This window comes from Amphiprion ocellaris, chromosome 16, assembly GCF_022539595.1.
Source record: "Amphiprion ocellaris isolate individual 3 ecotype Okinawa chromosome 16, ASM2253959v1, whole genome shotgun sequence".
Classification (NCBI taxonomy): Eukaryota; Metazoa; Chordata; class Actinopteri; family Pomacentridae; genus Amphiprion; species Amphiprion ocellaris.
Window position 1 is genome coordinate 23437631 of NC_072781.1, and position 4438 is coordinate 23442068.

Genomic DNA, 4438 nt, shown 5'->3' on the forward strand with positions numbered 1-4438 from the left:
CCCTAATAATGTATTTGTGTTTAATGGGATTTAACATGTTTTAACACAAACTCCTTTATGGTTCATAATTCTGGTGACTGAATTACACCAAAGCAATACTGATTTATCAAACTGGAATTTTCTTAAAACAGCTGTTTTAATGTTTTGGCGTTTAATTTTTTATTTAATCTTGCTAACCTTCACAAACAAACAATAGCATAGACACATCTACAAAAGTTTATTGTCAGAATTGCATTAAAGAAAACAATAGCGGTCCGGGGACAGAAAAACAGAAGTATAACAAGAAGAACAACTTTTAACTTTTGCATGACACGTAGTGCATCAGTGCATCCTGTACATCTCTGCCCTCCTCCTCTACACCTTGTGCCACTGCAGGCTCATGTGCTGCTGCTTCAGGTAAATCCCATGAAGTCTCATCAGAGAGCATCTGAAACACATACACAGCATACATATTTTAATACCTAATAGCGACAAACTGCAGCCATTACAGGGTCGTTCACAGGACTGATACACGATAGCTAGCGAACTAGCATTAGCTTACCCTTATATGTCGTCTCGTTCATATCCTCTTGTCTTCAGCTTGATACTGCTGTATCGCCTCCCAAACTCTCCTGTGTGTCTCCTGAGTGTTTCGACTCGCCGCTCTCAGCTTTCTCCGACTCTTCTGTTACTCTGAATCTGACAGAAAGCCACAGACCGAGCAGCAGGTGTACTATCGCCTCCATGTACATTGTTGCATTGCGTTTGTGTCGCACAAAAATGACGGTAAGGGACTTTCGGGCCACCGTGCTATGACGACTCAACCCACGATGAGGTGGTACTCAATGTAATGGAAAAACAACTAAACCGAGACGAGCCGTGGCGCGCCGAGTAGATGCTAAAGGAAATGCTAAAGGAAAATTTGTCTTGCACCGCATGTATCAACATTTGGGAAAGAGGACCGAGTCTTTAGCGGTTGCTAATAAAGTTTTGTTTTATTGAGTATCCAAACCAACGTAGAGGTGAATAGCGCCACCCAGTGTATCGGAATGTGTTCACAAGCTCTGCGTCAATCCATTATCTGGAATCGATTTGCCTTGACTTGATGTGCAGGGTAACCAATCAGGTGTTAGGATCCGCCCACCGACTTTGACGGGCGAGGTTGACAGATAAAATTAATTCATGATCCACTGCAACACAAGGACCATGAAATAATTAATTAAATCGTGAAATAATGAAATATGTTTTTTACTTAAAATAATTGTTATTTTAATAAATTAATGACATATTTAATAACACATTTATGTATTTAATTCCAATTTTAATTAATTAATGACATATTTAATTCCAATTTTAACTAATTAATGACATATTTAATTATTTAATGATATATTTATTTAATAACACATTTAAGTATTTAATTCCAATTTTAATTAATTAATGACATATTTAATTCCAATTTTAATTAATTAATGAAATATTTAATTCCAATTTTAATTAATTAATGACATATTTAATTAATTATTTAATGATGTATTTATTTATTTAATTTTGGCACTTTTAGTCCTCCATACGCAAGGACCATGAAATAATTAATTAAATAGTGAAATAATGAAATATGTTTTTTACTTAAAATAATTGTTATTTTAATAAATTAATGACATATTTAATAACACATTTATGTATTTAATTCCAATTTTAATTAATTAATGACATATTTAATGCCAATTTTAATTAATTAATGACATATTTAATGCCAATTTTAATTAATTAATGACATATTTAATTATTTAATGATATATTTATTTAATAACACATTTAAGTATTTCATTCCAATTTTAATTAATTAATGAAATATTTAATTCCAATTTTAATTAATTAATGAAATATTTAATTCCAATTTTAATTAATTAATGACATATTTAATTAATTATTTAATGATGTATTTATTTATTTAATTTTGGCACTTTTAGTCCTCCATAAATATGAGCTCTTTAACCCTCTGAACCCAAGGCAGCTTCTTGGCGTCTTTCAGTCCTGTCCCATTTTTATTCACTGTTGGCTAATTTTTCACTACAGTATAAGTCCTCCAGCTCTATGGAAACAACACAACCATGACTAGAAGTAAAGAAAATTCAGGTGTCATCTGTACAACATGACAAATCGAAGTAGAATGTCTTTGAATTTTTTATTTTGTGAAAATTGGGGGGAAGAAGAGATCCACAGTTTCCCAAATACTCACAGAACAATTGGGTTCTACATGCTACAGACATTTAACTATTTAAATTTCTACAACCTCTACCAACTGGGTGTTTTCACAATACTCTGCACATCAACTCTAGAAAGATATTTCACTGTGTATCTTCCAAGAACCTGCTGACAACTTAATACACTATATCCCCCTTTTGAGCTATGCTGCATTAATTTCATTGATCAAGAATGACTTATTTTTCTCTCACTCCCTCTTGTCATCTCCTCTCTGTTCTGTGTAAGCAAAGCCTGCAGTTCAGGTGAATAATCGGTCGTGGATTTTCAAGTGCCCCCAGGGATGCAGATTGTTTTTGCTGTGCACGGGATCTGGTGCAAATGGTTTATTCTTTAGCAAATTTTTTGAATGAGACAATAGAATAAAGTGATTTTGATGAAATATCACAATTTTCAAAGACACAGGCACGTTTGAGGATTCTAAGAGTTAACAGTATGAGTATTAAAGACTATAATTCTGACTGCAGACATCCTATCTGTATTGCTGATTAAACTAAATCCCACTGCAGAAATCCCACAAAAGTGTCCTCTACAAATTCATTGTTTCACAAATGGACCATTGCAATCATTCTGATTTATAGCAATAAACGTATTTCATTTGGGATTCAAGACAGTACAAAAAAAAAATTCAATTATTTCCAATTCATGGTAAATGGTCTGTATTTATATAGCACTTTACTATACCTGAAGCGATACCCAAAGAGCTTTACATTATATGTCACATTCACCCATTCACACACATTCACACGCTGATGGCGGATTTTTCATGGGAAAAATTATTAGACCATTCTTGTTTTCTTCAATTTCTTGTTCATTTTAATGCCTGGTACAATTAAAGGTACATTTGTTTGGACAAATAATAAAAGTCATAAAAGTTTAATTCAGGAGCTTTCCATGGCTTTGTTGATAATAACCAAAATCACTTAAGTTCTTGCATCAATAGCTAGGGCATTGTATTGCCAAAAACAGTGCTTTTAGGCATCCCATGTTTTCTTCTTTCTTGTGTCTGTTTTAGTCACATGACACTCATAGGAGTTCGTACTTGATTGCATAACCATTGTTTCTGATGACTGCAGCCATGCATCTTGGCATGCTCTCAACCAGCTTCTGACAGTGTTCTGCTGTCACAGCAGCCCATTCCCGTCGCACAAATTCAAACAGATTTGCTTTGTTTTTTTTGGGCCTGTGGTTCTCCATTTTGCATTTGATGATTTTCCACAGGTTTTCAATTGGATTTAGATCTGGTGATTGATCAGGTCAAGGCATGGTTCCAATGTTCCAGTTCTACATCCAGCCTTTAACTGACCTTGCCGTATGGTAACGGACATTGTCTTGTTGGAAAATGTAGTCATTCAAGGCAGGAAAGAGTTTTCCAGCTAATGGAAGAAGATTGTTTCCAAGAGTAGCCCTTTACATGACCTGGCTCATTCGCTCTTCACATAATTGCATTTGTCCTGTTCCACCCATACTGAAACAAACCGTGATGGTCACTGATCCACCCCCATATTTTACTGTAGGGGCAAGACAGTCTGGTTTGTAGGCTACTCCAGGCTTCCTCCTAAACAGTAAATTGGCTGGAGTGGGCATCAAATGAAAACTGGATTAATCACTGAAAAGAACCTTAGTCCAATCATCAACAGTCCAATCCTTGTGATCCCCAGCAAAGAGTAACCAGGCTTTCCTCTGCCTTTTTTTGATGAAGGGCTTCTTCCGTGCTCTGTGTGACTTCAGACCTGCTTCAAGAAGTTGGTTTCCAACTGTCCTTGCCGAACAAGTCACATTTTTTTTTACAGTGCCCACTCATTTTTAAGGTCTCTGGGGGTCTGACGACGAGTCCTGGCACAGCAACTGATGAGTACATGGTCATCTGGTGGGGTAGAAACATGTTTCCTGCTGTGACCAGCTAGCAATTTGGTAATACCGTGTTTGGCTTGTTTTTTCTTGTCTTCTCTAATGAATGGCTGTCTTGGAGATCTTCAGTTTTTTCACTACCTGTCTCTCACTCATGCCAATTTCCTGCAGTGCCAAGATGGCTGCCTTTGTGGCTTCACATAATTCTTCTGTTTCAGGCATTATGTGAGAGCTGACAACTTCTGAGTTGTGCTACGGCTTCAGTGTAAGCAGGAAACCACTCTATGCCTTTGCGTGTGCAGTGCTGCTCATGACATGAAGTGGCCTCTTATATACCCTGATA

General features: G+C 36.1%; 1 long non-coding RNA gene across 1 annotated transcript; it reads right to left on the reverse strand.

Annotated features, from left to right (window-relative positions):
- Window positions 1-202: 202 nt before the first annotated feature.
- Window positions 203-1557, reverse strand: LOC129350757 (uncharacterized). Its single transcript, XR_008604260.1, has 2 exons — window positions 542-1557; window positions 203-427 (listed from the first exon to the last, which is right to left on the reverse strand). It is a non-coding gene; the product is annotated as an uncharacterized LOC129350757 (long non-coding RNA).
- Between the last annotated feature and the right edge of the window lie 2881 nt (window positions 1558-4438).